This window comes from Varanus komodoensis, unplaced genomic scaffold (assembly GCF_004798865.1).
Source record: "Varanus komodoensis strain SLA01 unplaced genomic scaffold, ASM479886v1 scaffold80, whole genome shotgun sequence".
Classification (NCBI taxonomy): Eukaryota; Metazoa; Chordata; class Lepidosauria; order Squamata; family Varanidae; genus Varanus; species Varanus komodoensis.
The window spans coordinates 592,262-610,215 of NW_025336482.1; the positions used below are offsets into that span (position 1 = coordinate 592,262).

General features: G+C 45.9%; 1 non-coding gene across 1 annotated transcript; it reads right to left on the reverse strand.

Moving 5' to 3' along the window:
* Nucleotides 1-17,678: 17,678 nt before the first annotated feature.
* TRNAP-CGG lies at nt 17,679-17,750 on the reverse strand. The gene has a single exon. It is a non-coding gene; the product is annotated as a tRNA-Pro (tRNA).
* Between the last annotated feature and the right edge of the window lie 204 nt (nt 17,751-17,954).

The following is a 17,954-nucleotide window of genomic DNA, read 5'->3' on the forward strand; positions in this document are numbered from 1 at the left end:
GACGCCAGCGCCTCTTTGCTGTAGAGCACAGGAAGGGAATGAAGACTTCCATTACATTATGATTAATAAAAAGAAAAATAATTCGGGGTTTATTACAATTTTGTACTGCAAGGCTGTATATTGTTGCCCGTCCTATTTAACTTACATGCAGAGCACATCATGAGAAAGGTGAGGCTGGGTGAATCACCAGTTGGAATTAATTTTGCTGGGAGAAATATCAACAACCTCAGGTATGCAGATGATACCACTCTCATGGCAGAAAGTGAAGAGGAACTAAAGAGCCTCTTGATGCGGGTGAAGGAGGAGAGCGCAAAAGTTGGCTTGAAGCTCAACATTAAGAAAGCTAAGATCATGGCATCCGGTCCTCTCACTTCCTGGCAAAGAGATGGGGAAGAAATGGAGGAATGACAGATTTTATTTTCCTGGGCTCCAAGATCACTGCAGATGGGGACTGCAGCCAAGAAATTAAAAGATGCTGGCTATCTCTTTAAAGAACTTGCCACAATTTGTTGTGATCCGCATAATCAAAGGCTTTATCATAGTCAATGAAGCAGAAGTAGATGCTTTTCTGGAACTTCCTAGCTTTGTACATGATGCAGAGTATGTTGGCAGTTCCTCAGCCTCTTCGAAATCCTGCCTGTACTGCTGGTGGTTCTTGGTCCACATAGTGCTGGAGTCTAGCTTGTCGGATTTTGAGCATAACTTTGCTCAGATTTTGAGCATATGAAATGAGTGCAATGGTGCGGTAGTTTGAACATTCTTTGGCATTGCCCTTTTTTGGAATTGGAATGTAAACTGACCTTTTCCAATCCTGTAGCCACTGTAGTGTTATCCAAATTTGCTGGCAAATCTAGACAGCATACTAAAAAGCAGAGACGTCACCCTGCCAACAAAAGTGCGTATAGTCAAGGCTATGGTTTTCCCAGTTGCAATGTATGGCTGTGAAAGCTGGACCAGAAGGAAGGCTGAGCGCCAAAGAATTGAGGCCTTTGGATTGTGGTGCTGGAGGAGACTCCTGCAAGTCTTCCTGGACCACAAGGAGATCAAACCAGGCAGTCCTAGAGGAGATCAACCCTGACTGCTCTTTAGAAGGCCAGATCCTGAAGATGAAACTCAAATGCTTTGGCCACCTAATGAGAAGGAAGGACTCACTGGGAAAGACCCTGATGCTGGGTTTGATTGACGGCGAAAGAAGAAGGGGACGGCAGGGGTTGAGGTGGCTGGATGGGGTCACTGAAGCAGTTGGTATGAGCTTAAGTGGACTCAGGGGGATGGTGGAGGACAGGAAGGCCTGGAGGAGTGTTGCCCATGGGGTCGCGATGGGTCGGATGCGACTTCACAACTAGCAACAACACTGTATGGCTGTGAGAGTTGGACCATAAGGAAGGCTGAGTGCTGAAGAATTGAGGCCTTTGGATTGTGGTGCTGGAGGAGACTCTGCGAGTCCCTTGGACAGCAAGGCGATCAAACCGGTCAGTGCTAGAGGAGATCAACCCTGACTGCTCTTTAGAAGGCCAGATCCTGAAGAGGAAGCTCGAATACTTTGGCCACCTAATGAGAAAGAAGGACTCCCTGGGAAAGACCCTGATGCTGGGGACGATGGAGGGCAAAAGAAGAAGGGGATGGCAGAGGATGAGGGGGCTGGATGGGGTCACTGAAGCAGTCGGCGTGAGCTTGGGTGGACTCCGGGGATGGTGGGGGACAGAAAGGCCTGGAGGAGTGTTGTCCGTCGGGTCACAATGGGTCGGACGTGACTTTGTGACTAAGGTAACAACATAACACAATTGTAATTGCATCTCACTTTTTAACTAATTGCCAGGCGGGTCTCAGGGCACTGGCAGAATCACCAAGAGAGGCTTGTGTATCTGTGTTCTGCTCTTGCCCCATTTTGTCTGGCCAGTCCCAAAATCCAATGCGAGTCCAACCGACCCTTCAAGAGCCTGCAGACACTGGTCGAAGCTGGTTTAATCGGAAGAGTCATTCACAAGAGCCTGGGGATTTGCACTGGAGTGCTTCTCCAAGCTGGTTAAACAAAACTCAGTGCTCACACCGACAAAGTTTTTAAGAAGGCCTGAAAGTGGTTTGTATATTTAGGCAGAGAAAACCCCTACAACTTCCTGTGTTCCCCAGCTCCCCACTTTCTTCTGCTGGCTGTTGCATGCTGGGAGTTGTAGTTCTTTTCAACTGGCCAGGGAATGATCGATGTTGCAGGAGTTCCTTCATTCCAAAATGCAGAGGATTGTTCATTAAATTGGGGGTGGATTGTCCCATGTTTAAAGGCAGGGGTCTGGAGTCTTCCCACTGCTGGCTAACTCTGGTCTGCCTGGGGTCCCAGTCCATGCCCCCTGCCTCTCCAGTGTTTTCAATGGTTTTTGCAAAGATCTTCCATTCTAAAAGGTTGAAATCCTTCCCCTAAAGTTTAGTTAATGGCAGTGAAAACTTTGAACTACAATAAGTGTAACAATTAAATACAATTTTTAGTATTTTGGTCCTGCTCATTTTGCCTTGGGCCCCACCCACTGCTGGGATGCACACCCCGAGAGATTTTCTGAAATGGAGTTTAGCTCTCAGGATGCAGGAGGCTCCACATCCTGGTTTAAGGTACACCCACAAAATGGACCAGATTTGGGGGCATGGGCCGGGGAGGGGAATAAAAGTGTGGGAAATAGGCATAGCAGCCCTGTAGGACTTCTGGGTTTTGTTTCTGGACCCTTGAGAGAGTGGTGTAGTGGTGAAGAGCATGGGACTGGGACGCAGGCGATCTGGGTTCGAGTCCCCGCTCAGCCATGGAGCCAACTGGGTGGCTTTGGGCCAGGCACAGACGCTCAGCCCAACCTACCTCACAGGGTTGTTGTTGTGGGAATAAGATGGAGGAGGAGAATGATGTAAGCTGCCTTGAGCCCTTCGCAGGAAAAAGGCGGATATAAATCGAAAATAAATAATAAATAAATAAAATAAATATGCAGAATGCCTCTCCACTGGAGAGTAGAAACAATTCTTCCAGGATTTTTTCCCCCAGCTCAGTCCAGAACTGAGAGTACGTATTTCCAGGTTTGCTTAAATCCTTTGCCTGTGCTTCTCTTTGTTGGCTGCTGCTTGCTTTATATAATATGTTTATATATTAAGCTCAATGGTTGCACACAGAGTTGCCTACAGAGCTGCTACACTGAAGGTGCAGTCTGATCGCTTTCTCTTTTATTTTGGGTCTTTTTAACCAATCATCAACCATATATTCCCAGGGCCATTTGTAGGAAAATACATATATTTATATAAAAACATTTAATAATATTAATTAGTAATATTACTAAAATTAATACTATTTAATTAATATAATAATATCAATTAATATTTAATAATATTATTAATATGTATTAATGTATAAATAAAAATAATTTTATATATCAGAAACAAAATGAAGAATAAAGAACAGAGTTTTAAGATTTTACCAGAGCTGCCCTAAAGGGTGGTATGAGCTTTCAATTGCCTTGTACTGTTTTGGAAATTTAAAATGTCAGGGCATATATCTGCTACTTAGATGATACTAAACTGGACATGAGGACACTTCTGGGAAGTCTATTCAGAAACTGGGCCACGAAGGCCGTCTGTCACAACAGATTTGTTGCCATGTAACACCACAATGGGGCAAGATGGCAGGTCGTTGTGTCATTTTTGTGTCATTTTCAAGGTCTACATGCTGCCCTTTCTCCAGTTAATGATGACTTCTGTGGCAACTGAACCATTCACTAGCCCGATTCCTTGTTTGTTTGTTTGTTTTGTTCTGTTTATTGACGGGGTGTTTTGAGTTCTCACTGGATAGAAGTTCTGCAAACATGCAACCATTTGGTCCCTTCCAATGGTCTTGCCTGCCAGTGGTATTGTTTTGTGTAAGGCCACATCGGCGCTCAGAAAAAAAGGTTCGCTAGCAGCAGGATATGTGGTGATAAGAATAGAAATTTTGACTTCCTGACTTTTTTTTTTTTTTTTTTTTTACTAGCTGGGTTTTACAAAATGCTCGCCATTTCTTCACATGGAAGAGCGATGCTATACTTTTTAATCAACTTTGTTAAGGTGGCTCACAAGTAGCACGGTGTGTTCATAAATGAAGGTAATGAACATGTGTACACACCCCAACCTGGCAGTCTGGTGGACAGGTACCTATAGAAACAGAGAGTCAGAAGGGGTCTCCCGGGTCATCTAGTCTGACCCCCGGCTCCAACCGGCTCCGCTCATGACATGCCCACCAGGTGCATGCCCAGCCTATCAACCTATATTTCTATCCTGCCTCCTAGGCAGGTGTCCATGATGTTCCCGGAAGGTTCGACAGAGACTGGTTGCAGGTGGCTCACCTTGATGGGGCAATAGATGCTCTGCACGTCCTCCTGTACCACAGGGGTCCCCGTCCCCCAGGCCAGGGAACAGTGCCGGTCCATGGCCTGTTAGGAACCAGGCCGCGCAGCAGGGGGTGAGCGGTGAAGCTTCCTCTGTGTTTGCAGCACCACTGGGGAGCACCTGCAAATACAGGTGGGTATTTGCAGGTCTTGGGCCTCGAAAGGAGGAGGGACGCCAGAGCCAGGGGGCATGTGGGGCAACGAAGCCAGGGGTGGCACATGTGGGGAGCCGGGGAGCCGGGGAGAACTGGGCTGCAGGCCGGGGGGAGGCGGCGTGAGTGAGGCAGGGGGTACAAGGCGGCTGAGTGGGCCCGGTGTGTGGTGTGTATTTGACGAGGCACGAGGGGATGGGGTGCCAGTGGGCCGCAAGGCCCATTTGGGTCTTGGGCTTGAAAGGAAAAGAGAGTGGACTGCAGATCGAGGCAAGCCCCCACTGATTCTGCGGGGTGGCTAGTTGCATCATTATATATTACAATGTAAGAATAATAGAAATAAAGTGGAGTATGAATGAAATGCCTTTGAACGGTTCTCCAAACCATTCCCCCTCAACACCATGCCGGTCCAGGGAAAAGCCGTCTTCCATGAAACCGGTTCCCAGTGATGCAGTGTGCTGTTCCCCAAGCTGGTGCCCTCCCAAGCTGTTAGATTACAGACCCCATCATCCTCTGAAGGGCAGTAATATGGGAAAAGCTGGACTAGAGTGTTGGAACAGGACCCTGGGGTCTTGTCTGCAGTGTCTCTCGGACAGGCCTTCCTCAGTAGGATGTTGCGAAGATAAACTTGTGAGGAAGGAGGTAGACACCTTGTTCACTACCCCAAGTTACTTCAAAGGAGAGCGGGGTATAAATAGAACCATGGGGTGTAGATCTGACCCATTGATCATGCAAGAGGCTTGCTGCCCTGGATTTTTAAAAATAGCCTTGTGGTTTTTGTTTATTTATTTAAAATATTTCTACCCTGTCCTACATGAAAATCGTCTCAGGACATCTTATAAGAATTAGAACAATAACTAGACTAAGCAATAAATAATAATAAATAACAGACATGATACTAACAAAAAACAAAATGTGTTGTAAAAATTTTTAGAACCACTTAAAATTCCTTAATCCTTAAAATAATGGGTAAATAGAAAGGTTTTGACCTGGCACCGAAAGGAATATAAGCTCGGTGCCAGGCGGACCTCTCTGGGGAGCGCATTCCAGAGTCTGGGCGCCACGGCAGAGAAGGCCCTGCTCCGGGTTGATGGCCTTTCTACCTCTCTTAGAGAGGGTTCCCGGAGCAGGGCTTCTCCTGCGGATCTTAGGGGGTGTGAGGGCGTATGAGGAAGGAGGCTGTCCTTCAGGTATCCCGGTCTCAAGTCGTTCAGGGCTTCATAGGTCAAAACCAGCACCTTGAATTGGGCCTGGACTTCAATTGTGAGCCAGTGGTGCTGGTAGAGGACCGGCATTATATGAGAATGACGACCGGTCCCCATCAGCAACCTGGCTGCTCTGTTTTGAACAGATTGCAGTATTTAATTTATACATTTATATGCTGTCCTTTGCAGCAGTCTCAGGACAGCTTACAGAAATAAACATAATATAAATAACAATATAATATTATAAATAGCATTAAAACATTCCACAATAAAACAAACTAACAACAATATATCCTCTCCTAATCAAAGAAAAGAAAGAAAATATTAAAAACTGAAGTGACTGTATACAATTAATGATATTATTAAAATTAGTGATATTAATTATTAAAATGATGGTTAAATAAAAAGGTCTTTACCTGGCGCTGGAAAGAGTAGAGAGTCGGCGCCACTTAAAATTCCCTAATCCTTAAAATAATGGGTAAATAAAAAAGGTTTTTACCTGGCACCAAAAGGAATATAAGCTCAGCACCTGACAGACCTCTCTGGGGAGCATGTTCCATAGTCTGGGTGCCACCACAGAGAAGGCCCTCCTTCGCATGGATAACCTCCATACGTCCCTCAAAGAACCCCACCGATCTTAAGGGGTGTGGGGGCATATAGGGGAAGAGATGTTCCTTCAGGTATCCTGGACCCAAGCCGTTTAGAGCTTTATAGTTTAATACCAGCACCTTGAATTGGGCCCGGACTTCAGTGGGGAGCCAGTGAGCTGATAGAGGACCGGCGTTATGTGAGAATAACGCCCAGTCCCCGTCAGCAGCCTGGCAGCTCTGTTTGGTACCAATTGAAGTATCCAGACCGTATTCAAGGGCAGCCCCATGGAGAGTGCAATACAATAATCCAACTGCAAAGTTACTGGAGTATGTGTCAGTGTTGCCAGGCACTGCTCCTCCAGGTAGGAACAGCCGAAGCTGAAGGAAAGCACTCCTTGGCCACGCTGTCACCTGAGCCAGCTCTGGGTCGAGGAGCCCTCCTAAGCAGGAGGCCTTGCCCTTTAGAGGGAGTGCGATTTTGTGTTGTTCCTGTTGTTGCACAGGTTAAAAAGACCTGTATTTAAGAGCACCATGCCTCTGATGTGTGCACGTGTATGTAGGGATGCCAGGTCAAGGCCAAGCAAGAACGACGCTGGCACGGTATCCGCGGAGTTTGCAGTCCCCGGAGGGCAGCCGCCTTTTTATTTTTAAAGACCTTTATTTGAGACGAGCAGGTTTTTAACTCATGCACGTGTGGATAGAGGTCCCAGGTGGGAGCCGAACACGAAAGATGCGAGCGTGGCTGAAACCCACGTTGTGGGCGGGGCTACTTCACAAGCAAGCTGGAGGCGAGAAGTGCGCTCAGGTGTCTTCGGGCTGCCATCCTCGCCCCGCCTTTTTCTTGCTTTCAGCCAATGAGCCCGCGTATGCAAACGACCCGGCAAAGGCTGGCCCATTCAGAAAGGAGCGGCAGGCGTGGCTATGCAAAAGAGTCGCCTTTCAAGTCCCGGGCAAACCTCTGGTACTCGGGCTCAAGCCGGGCGCGAGGCGAGGTCGCGAGCGCAGGAGCGGAACACGCGCCTGCAAACCCCTTTTATTATACTTTGCAATTAAGGCATTGCTGTTAGAGGCGAGGAGGGACTTCTAGCCGGCGGCGGGGCTTGCGCAGAACCTCCGGTGCTGAAGCGGAGATCTGCCTGGCCGAGGGGAGAAAGGTGAGTCAGGAGTGCGCACCTGTGCGCAGGTGTGCATAAAGGTAAACCGCAAGGGAGGCGGCTTCTCTAAAGGATGAATGGGCTGGGAAAGATTAAAGGCAGCACCAAGAAATCTTGGAAGTGTGAAGGCTTGGTGGAGGAGTGGCGAGGGTGGAGTGGGGGTTAGATTTATAAAACAAAAATGAGTGCCAGAGTAAGGGGTAACAAGACACACAATACCAACACTCTTCTCGATCCTGGATTTCGGTAATGATTGGCTGAGGATGCGTGGGGAGAAATACACTCTGTACCTGCTCAGAGGCAGCCCTCTCCGCTCCAGAAGAAGCAACAAAACCGGACGGGGAGGGGGGAGAGAGGCCAAACCTGAAAATGGGGCTGCCACATTGAATTTTCTACAATAGCACTCTGACTGCAGGTGTACTTGATGTGGAAAACCATCCCCCCACCTGAAGGTAGTTATCTTACTAACAGTATAACATAATTTATAAAGCTCCTAAAATTTGTACTCTCTGTTGTGACATGTTGGTGAGCCCTAATTTAAGAGTCATCAAACTTGTAACAAGTGTTGGTGCAAAATTCAGGCTTTTATACATAATCGTATTAGTATTTGGTATTAATATGCATAGTTGCAATGGACCCCGGATTGGAAATGTGGTATTTGATCACATCAAAAGTTCCAACCTGGCAGAGGTGCCCTCTGGCAGGATGGATGGAGAAGGAGAAAAAGAAAGCGGGAAAGGAGAAAGCAGTCAGCTCAAGGTCTGTGGCTAAAAGCGACTGCAGGTCACCGAGCTGTTCGGGCAGCCTGACATTGGAAGTGGTCGGATAAGGGGAAGAGGATTTTGAAAGGAGATATCTCCAGGATTTCTAATTTCTACTAGATAATCAAGCTGATCAGTTTTTATCTCAATCACCCACTGCCACGGGTGCAGGGGCGGGGGGAGGGATAAGGAGGCTAATCTACCTCGCAGGGTTTTTGTTGGCCTTGTAAGTTCATCCAGGTGCTTTTCAGCAATGCTCAGCATGATTCTGTTCCTGTTTATTCCCAAGTCCTCTCCTGCATAAAGTCACTGTAAAGCGGCAAGTTTATGGGTGTTCTCTCCCCTGTTACTACTTCTTCCTCTCCAGTTGGAGGCTGAGCATGAAGTAGAAATATAAATTTAAAAAGAAAATGATGGAAGGTGTGTGACAGTTAGTGGAACAGAGAAGGAAAATGGAAAAAAATAGAGATGACATCAAACAAAATATTTATTTATTTATGGATTTATATCCTGCCTTTTTCCTCAAAGGGCGCAAGGCAGCTTACATCATTCTCCTCCTCCATCTCATCCCCACAACAACAACCCTGTGAGGTAGGCTGGGCTGAGAGTCTGTGACTGGCCCAAAGTCACCCAGTTGGCTCCATGGCCGAGCGGGGACTCGAACCCGGATCCTCTGAGTCCCAGCCCCATGCTCTAACCACTACACCACACTGGCTCTCACACATTACAATTTGGGACACTGAAGAGGTTCTACATGAAAAGAAAAAGAAAAAAAGGAGGCAGACTTCCGGGCCATAAGAAAACCCACAAATTCATAATTTATAATGCCAAGTTACTACAAAAATTCAAGCACTTCAAGGTTTTCCTTTTCCCAACTTTACTAATACTTTCTAGTATCTTGTCTGATGAAAGGACCTGGAGATCAAAAAGCAGGTCCTTTATTTATTATTGTGAATTTTTTTTTGGGCTGGCCTGAAAAAGGATTGCATTATATGGATACATAAATATATAAACAATGATAATTCAATTGCTAGTATTACCACTACTATTATTATTTGAAACTTAGAACCGCAAACTCAGGTAAGTGCAGAATTTATGAAGTATGATTAGATGGACTGTACAAGCCTCCCTTTTATTGGTCCCACTGGTTTGTTTTGCTCTTCTAGCATAATTGAGACCTTTTTAAAAATAATATTTTATTTCTTGATTCTTGTATTTGAAACATTTTAGACTTCCTTTACATCCTTTCTAGGAGGCACATGCGATTAAAAACCATGCAAGAAAGGCGGTAGATGAATTTTAAAAATCACAAAACTGAATGAATGCACTATACGATATTTTAGCTTGGAGGGAAAGGACACAAGGTTTTAACCCACCTTTAAAATAAGCATGCCGAAACAACACACACCACCTCTCAGTATACTAACTCCGCGAAGGGTCAGACACGTTTGCTAATAAAGCATGCATCTTTTACTTTTCTAATCCACTTAGAGAGTCCTTGGATTAATTTAACGCAGAGTATAGACTGAATTAAATAAATATCCCATGTTTTCTTAGACTGATTTGAAATTGACAACTGAGGGTTTTTCCTTTCTTTTTCAATCCTTCACGCCCCAGTTCAAGTCATAACTATACAAGTTCTAGCAGCAAAGAGATCTAACTTAGCCAACTGTATCTCTTTCGAAAATGGTGAAGAATCTCTCTTGCAGCACCTTAAAAACAAAGGTTCACCATCCATTTTGCAGATGAGTGTGCAGGTTTTCAAGCTCTCCAGGGCTCTTCATTAAACAAAGTAGAAAAGTTCAGGTTGGAGGAAGAAGAAACTTGCAGGCCTTCAGAACGGAGGTTCCATCTGGTCTTGGCACAGAGAATTGTAGGCATTAAGGCTGGGCTAGCCCAGTATTAAGTGCTGAGAAATGTCAGGTTGTCATTACATCTTGAGCCTCCCGGATGGAAGAAGTAAGCAAAGGTTGATAAACTTGCTTTTGAAACTGTAAAATCCAGAAGTTATTTAGAATGGCCTGAGAGCTGGTGTGGTTAGGGGTGGGAAGGCTGGACTGGAGTGTGGGAGATCCACATCTGAGCCCCCTTTTAGGCACAGTGCTCGGGGGGGGGGTGACTTTGGGCCACTCACAGACTCTCAACCTGCCAACCTCACAGGGTTGTCATGAGGATAAAATGGAAAGAGGGAGCAAAACTAAAGCTATCCTTGGAGGAAAAAGGTGGCTGCAAATGCAATTAATAATATTTAGCGGGATTTCATAACAGTTGTGCGAGATACATGGGGGCATTGTCTCAGTACTCATTCCTAAAGTGGAAATGCTTAGCACATATGTCTGCTGTTGAGAAATGAATCAAGATGCTTTTGTGTGTGTGTGCACATTTTTCACTTGTGTGTGAGCATGCATGTTCCAAAGCACAATGCGCAATGCACATGCCTCTGTGAGTTGTACGTTGCAATGGTTCCATCTGACAACAAGAATCAAGTTTTGGAGGTAAGGAGAGCGATTTCTGGATGATGGCCTCTCAGGTTTCTAGCTCCCATGTTCGCTTGGAAGTAGGTGCTGAATTTTCTGAAGCTAGAAAGGTGACTGGATCTGATTTCTCAGCTAGTAGAAGTCTCAGATATTTCCCAGCACTTCCTTTCTATTAGCAAACAACACAATTACACTGAGAGAGAATGAGAAAACAGGAAAAATATGCAAACTAAGTGTAATAAACATGTACAGACATCATTTAGACACGGATTCAGGTTCGCTAGCTGCAAGATTTCAGTTTGAGGCAGTGTCCAAAATTTAATAAGTAGTTAAAAGAAGTTTAATACAGGGACAATCGGTGGGAGTCAAGGGGAACAGTTTCTCTTCTGGTTTCTGCACTAAACTTTAATTAAGGTGCACTAAAATTCGTCTTCGCAGCAAGAACTTTCTCTGTGTGTGTCTAATATGTGAGTTCTTCTGTTGCTATTTATGGAAGCATACAGTACTCCCCTGTCCCCTTAAAAAGGACTTTGGGGAAATTCACACATTCCTCCGTCCACCCCCTCACCCCACGTTTCATGGCCTCATAAGCAAGCAGGGTGTGGGAGCTGTTTGTGACAGCCATGGTGCTAAGGTGGACTCACTGGCGGGGGGGACGGGACCCACAGATATTGCCTTTCCAGAAGGACCACCGAAGACTAGGGCTGGCACTGTATGCAGGCAATGGGCCTCCTGCTTATCTGGAAAATGATTCCTCTTGTAAGGTAGACTGCACCTGCAGTGGAAGTTCTGCTTAGCTGCCTTCCCAATGAATTTTGACAAAATTTTATTTTTGTGCATCCTTTCCCCTAACTGGAGGACTCTGTTGAAAAAGCCAAATTTTGAAAGATAACTTAATTTTGGTTTATGCACTGGATTGAAAGTGAGGCATTAGGTCCATTCCGAATAAAATGCAAATGGAATTAATTACTTCTCCATCCAGTTCCTTGGTGAAATTCACTAGGGGAAATGAAAAATTTATTGTTTGGCTTTGCCAATTTTTTGAACCTCTGTATCCGTAAAACAGTTGGGTTTATTTCTCTCTCCCCCAATCTGCATTAGAATATTAAAAATATATGGTCATCTCCTATTCATCACTTATCTACCACCCTGACTTATTTATAAACTGACTTTCCAGATAGTCTTCACTGCCTATCTAGAGCATAATACAGAAGAAGCTAATCCGCCTTCCATAAGCTGCGGCAGTGAAGGCCTGGTCCTGAAAGCCCTCCAACCGAAGCAATATATGGTGGTACGGTTTGCCTTGGACAAGTCAAAATATTCAGGGCACCATTCCCAAATCTAGTGCCCCACCAGATGTTCTGGACTCCGGCACCCATCAGCCCCAGCCATCATGGCCCATGCTGAGGAATGCAGCACCTTCTGATCTGAATTGCAGCTGGAGAATTGCAGAAGGGTGTCTCAGGGTGAGAAATTCCCCTGTGCAGAACCCTGAATTTCACCTGGGCTCAGACTAACCCTAGCTTGTCGGCCTAGTCAAATAAGCACCAGATGGCCAGTTTGTTCGGGTTCTCCCTGCCTTGCAAATCTGGTTTCTTGATTTCCATCATCTTCATTTTAAAATGAACAGCCCAGTAAATTACATGGCACCCTGAGGGTGGGACTTTGGGACTGAAATCCAGGGCCCCCCTTAGCAAAAGCAGCAGGAAGCCCCCCACCCCTCCAGTGCACTAGTGAAACGGCACACTTTTCCATCCCAAATGATCCACTTGCTCTGCATTCTGGGACATTTTCACATTTGGAATAGTAACCCCACTGCAGAGAAACCGGCAACATGCTTCAGTGAAGTCCAGAGGTCGGGAAGCGTGGGAACCGTTCCGATGTGACCTGCCCTGCCAGCCCAACATTTGTCATAGTTTACACTTCCGTAAGTTCACTGCCTTCTTTTCCTCTCACTTTGCACCCACCTTGCGCATTGCTGATGCACACACAGGCCCATGGAAAATGTCCCTCTCTCTCTGTCTCCCCCGCACCCCTCTTCTAAATGTAATTGTAGAAACGATTGCGTTGAGAAGTTGTGTTTGCGTAAAACACCACTCACAAAGAATATGTTGCAACTGTACACTTTACTATTGTTTGTAGGCTGGGGGAATTTAGCCTGGACGAGTTGCTTTTTAATGGCTGAAGGCACCTTTCTTGCAGGATGGGTAAGGAGCCATAAGCAGGCTGGGGGAAACAGAGCATGGAGACACATAGAATGGTGGACTTGGAAGGGGCCATGAAGGCCGTCGAGTCCAACCCCCTGCTGTTACAGGACACCAGTTCACACCATCCCACTCAGCTCTGCATCAGATCTGGGAGCTTTAACAAATTGCAGGGTGCTGCATTTGAGCTTGAGAGCTGGGCTGAGAGTCTCTGCATGTATATTTGCTTTTTCGTCTCGCCTGAAAATGAATTGCATTTTACAGAATTTTCTCCAGGCATTCTCCATGTGTGCACGCAGGTCTGTGTGTGTTTGTGCTGGTTGCACAATGCCAGTTTTAGGTTTTTGGAGCCTCTTTCTATAAGCAAGGCAAAGCTAGGAAGTAGCACCTTTTCAGTGGACCCCTGCCGGGGTGTGGACCCCAGCACATGACCAAACATGCTTACCCTTGGTGCTTTCTCTGGAAGCAAATGGGTCCTTGGGCCCCCGAAGCAGTTACAAAACCCCCAGAAAATCTCTGGGGGATGAAAGAAGAGTGGGGCTACTTCCACTGCTAACAGTGTGACCTCCCCTGGGAGAAATTCCGTGAAATGGTAGCACAGACTTCCCCCTCCCAATGTCTTTGCCCAAAAATAGAGCTGAAATAGAATTTCAAAAGGCCCTTCATGCACAGTTCTAGATTTCTGTTTCAGGAACAAAGCCAAGCAAGCGGGAATCCCAAAATCCAGGGGGCTTTTTCAGACTCTGATAATTTGCGAAGCACCTGTATGCGGCATGAGGAAAGGTCACTTTTCTCAACCGAGTTGTATCTGACTACAGCTCCCATCATCCCCAGCCAGCAGGTGGGGTGATGGGATTGAAGTCAAACACATTTGCAGGGTGCCAGGTAGAGGTTTGTAAAATGTTGACTGAAATGGAGGAAAGGAAATTGGTTTTGCATCTCTGAATATATTGAAAACTCACTTGGCAAAGCACGCTACAATAAATTGGGGAAGCATTTATCAAGAATAAAGAGCATTCTTGATCATTTGCTTAAGCTTTCTTAGGACTGCATCTGAAAAGCTGCTCCAGAGCAGTTTACAATGTAAACATTTAAAAAATACAATGTGGCTGGAGTTAAAACATTTCACATAAAACATGAAAAGTTAAAACATTTCCTATGAAACATTTAAAGATAGTATACAAACTTCTTGGTTAGAAATATTTAAAGAAGCAGCGGCTAATATCCTCCATAAAAAATGCAGCCTCCATGTATGTGGCATCCATCAAGCCCCAACAGAAAAAGTTCATATGGTTCCCTGGATTAATCCTTAGAATTGCACAAAGAAGAAGAAAAATACTTATATCTCCCTTTTCCTATAAGGAAGGTGAGCTAGCTAACACTATCTTCTCTTCTTTCCATTTTATCTTCACAACAGCCCTGCAGGGTAGCTTAGGCAGAGAGTCTGTGACTTGCTTAAGGTCACCTAAAGCATTTCCTGAACCTGGACCTTTTCTGTCCTGGTCCAGCACTTCCCCCGCACTGATCTAAACATGCCTTGGACTGACCCTAACACATTTTAAATGGGGAACCCAATGAACCTTAGAAATTTCTGGGGACAGTGTTCTATTTAGCAGCAAATGCATTTATTGGTTTAATTGCCCAGTTTTGCAGTCAGGGGCAGTTTGCATCCGTAACATGACTGGGAAAAGGTCTGAAGTCTCCCAGCATGCCAGATGAGGTGGGATAATTTTTCCCTGTCTGAACTGGTGTTGACCATCCCTGGACACAGGCACGGGTGGGGTGACTTTGCAGATCAGTACCCCCAAGCCTTATTATCCCACACGCTTCTCAAGGACAAAAGAGGACTTTTTATTTATTTTTTTAAGGCTGTGAGCTAGAAGAAACCCCATTAGAGAAACAATTCACCCTTCTGCTCCTTAACTGAGGGGGATTAAACATGCTAATTATTTCCCCCCGGATCCTCCCATCTTTTCAAGTTCAGTTATAAAGCCCTCATCTTGTTTCTGCAATCTAATCCATCTTTCCTTTGGAGTAGAAAGTGGGGTGGGGGGAGTTCCAGAAGATTGAAACAACAACCCCTAATACCGGGGGCTTCAGTCACAGAGTTTGCACGGGGCTGGGCCACCGCAATGGAACCTGCTATTTCTAGTATTATCTGCTTTTTCTCCTGCATACAGAACTCTGTGCTGGGCAGGGACAAGCAGGAAGTCAAAGGGCTTGTACCCATTATTGTAATCAATCCCATCCCTTCATTCCTTCTTGATCTGTGATGTTTCAAAAACTCTCTCTCCAGGACAAGGATGCTGAACCTGTTCCTGCTTGAGGGCCAAATTCAGTTGCAGAGGAGTGTGTGCGGGGGGGGGGGGGGGGAGGTGGAGCCAAAGAGCAAAGGGATAGGGCAAAAAAATTCCAAAAATAGCAGCCTATTTCAGCTTCGTGTTTTTACTGCCTCTCACTAAGCTTGAGAAGGATTTGGGGGTGGAAGGTCCTTGCAGAAGGTAGGAAGGTACCCAAAACTGGGAGGTTGGTGAGGAGAAGGAAGACAGAACGCCGTCTGGTACTATGGCGATGGAAGCTTAGCATTTGGGAAAATCCGGTCGGCCTGATTTGTGGGTCAGGTTGCCCTTCAGGCCTGACCTTCAACACCCCCCCCCCCACCATTGCCTTTCCTCTCCCCTGTCTGTCCTTCACAACCCTGTGAGATGGATTAGGCAAGATCTGGTGACTGGGCATGTGCAGAACATTAAGTCTAGGTTTCACCATTCTAAATCCAACCCTATACTGGGCTTGTGGACAACCCTGTAGAAGTTCCCAGCCACAAACTAAAAATTACTAGCCGGATGTTGAGCACTGGCAGAGAAGAAAGGTGTGTTTATGTCCTGGGCGTAGACCAGGGTGGGAGGCGATTTCCTCCTTGCCTGCTGCCCTCTCCTTCCTTCCTGCCTGCTCACTCGCCTACATGTAGTTTCTGGTCACCTGGGGCGAGCATAAATCAGAGGCTACGAATTGGCCACAAAAAGGCCTGTGAGATTTTTGTGGAAGCAAGTAATTCTGAAAAGTTGCACCCTGTAAGCTATGCAAATAATTTTCCCAGTACTAGGCTAGGGTCTCAAGTGGTGGTGCTAGGAAAGGAACATGGCCGTTGTCCATAAAAATCTAGCGGCTCTGCTGAAACATGGGCATTGGGCACCTTGCAGTAGGGACAGGAAGCAGCCCAGCTGAAGTACCTTGTATTCTGCCTTTGCTGGCATTCTCCAAATGCCACCTCCTGAGTTGCAACCTGCCTCATATTAGTTTCTTGTTTGCTTTTCCATTCACCGTTCGCTTTGCACAAACGAGAAATTCGCACGAATCAAGCAGAGTTCGAGCAAGAGAATTGCACAAATTTCCTGAAGTGTGCTCATATCTCCACAGACTAAAACAGCTTATTTAATCTCCAAAGGGAGTTTGCAAAACTTGGAACAAGGAAAGCAGGAGCGTGTGTTTTACTGTTGGTGACCATCTTTGGCCAACATGTTTTTGTGCTCACTTTCAGGACATCAGAGCATAATTGTAGGTTTCATGAGCAAACCCAAAATTTGTATGTGTCCTGAGCTGCTTTTTGCTGGAGTTAGACACTGGTTTATCTCTCCCGGAACTGGCAACACCAGCCAGTAGCCAGCTCTCCAGGACTTCTCACAGAATTCTTCCTCGAGAAGCTACGGACTGAACTGGGATCTTCTACTTGCAAAGCAGTCGTTGCACTGCTGAGCTGCAACAGCTTCCCAGCATGATGGCAACAGACAGCTGTATGGCTCTACATTCGGGATAGACTGTAGCTGCAACTGGAGGTTTGATTTACTTATTGCAGGAGGATGTGTGCACACAAGTGACATTTTGCTGTCCAGTGTGAACAAAAACAGTCAGTCTCCTTCAATCAGAGATGCAGAACTGAAAGTGTGGGGGCCACATCCAGCCTGTGCAGAGCCCAATCTGGTCATCTGAAGTTCCCCCAGAAGGCCATACTCTTTCCCCATCCATGGATCGCTTGGTGCCTTCCTGGCTTTTGCAGTTTTTTGCACATCCTAAATGGTCAAAATGCTGCTCCAAAGGTTTAGTGACTGGCAGTGAGAGCTTGAAGCCAAAATTTTAAATCACAAATCCAATAAATAGTCAAAAGAAGGGTGCACATGACTCTATGAAAGTTGCAAACAGCCATACCTCAATAGAGCTTGATAACATTTTAATATTAAGCTATCAAGTCCTTCTACCTTGCTGATCTTAAAAGCTGTCATACGCTAATGCATCCTTTTAAGGGCTAGTGAATATTAAAAAGATAGTTACCTGACCAGAAGGCCCCCAGTGAGCCCCTTGGCAGGAGGTGTTCCACAAACATTTGTGGGAGCCACTACCAAAAAGGCCCTGTCCATCCTAGTATCTTGTATCACGCGGGTGCTTGGGAAAGGCTTTCTCCTGATGTGTTCAGTTTGCATTGCTTTCTGCCCTAGTGTGGCACATTTACTGTGCCCTAGTGTGGCACAGTAAATTCTTGCCTTTTCCCTACTGAGAATGGGAATCCTCCAGTGACTTCCCTCCCTAAATTATTTGCGGAAAAGCCTTGTCCTCAAGAGATTGGCTTAGAAAAATGGAAACAAAGACAACAAGAAAGGGGCTCCCGGACCATCTAGTCTGACCTCAAGCTCATGACATGCCTACCATGTGCAGGTCCAAAAATAGGAATGACTATATCACTCCCTCAATTTACAGGCTCGTCCAGGATTTGAACCCGGGACCTCTCACACCCGAAGCAAGAATCATACCCCTAGACCAACGAGCCACTCTCAGCAATGAAAAATTTCCTGGGACTTCTGACTTTAGATTTAGGTTTTCACACTGCGGGGAGAATTAATTCAAAGCTTGTTTTCTCTTAGCCACTTTTTGTGGGATCTGTTTGCTTAAATCACGGAATCCTCCAATGGGGGGGGGGGTCTTAGATTGCCTAAGCCACCCCCTGCTTGAGGCAGGAAATCTGGAATGAGTC